This window comes from Pantherophis guttatus, chromosome 7, assembly GCF_059756535.1.
Source record: "Pantherophis guttatus breed Tessera chromosome 7, ASM5975653v1, whole genome shotgun sequence".
Taxonomy (NCBI): Eukaryota; Metazoa; Chordata; class Lepidosauria; order Squamata; family Colubridae; genus Pantherophis; species Pantherophis guttatus.
The window spans coordinates 78,569,814-78,570,438 of NC_142069.1; positions in this window are offsets into that span (position 1 = coordinate 78,569,814).

Sequence of the window (625 nt, forward strand, 5' to 3'; positions counted from 1 at the left end):
ACCGCCCTTCTCCCAGAAGGACTCAGGGCGGTGTACAGCCAAAATAAAACACACAGATATAAAATTTAAAAAACAATTTAAGAAATATTAAATAATTTAGCCCATATCTAATTAAAATAAAACTACCCATTTTAGACATTTAAAAGTTAACGATTAAAAATTTAAAAATTAAAAATTAGTTTACATATATGTAAACACTGTTTACTTAAATGTGTGAAGAATAACACATTGAGAGACCTGCCCTTTCAATATAATCAGGTGTTTCCACTTATAAGTTGCTTTCTCTTGGCTGCATTTTCCTCAGCCTGACATAAAATACTTGAGTGATGTAATCTGGACTAGATTATTTATTGCCTGACATCATTAAAGATAATGGCCCTGATATGCACACATGAGCATTTATTCTGTTCCAGTAGAGCTTCTGATCAAATAGGTTTCCATGTTATTGAAATCATCATAAAAATAGAAGCATACTAACAGCAGGGAAAATATCCAACCAATGAACAATGGTGATAGCTTCATTCAAGCTGGCTTTAGAAAGAGCTTAAGAACATTATTGCTGATCTACCCTGGAAAAATGACAAGCTAAAGAATACCCCAAAGAAATCATTATGTGCTTCATTGA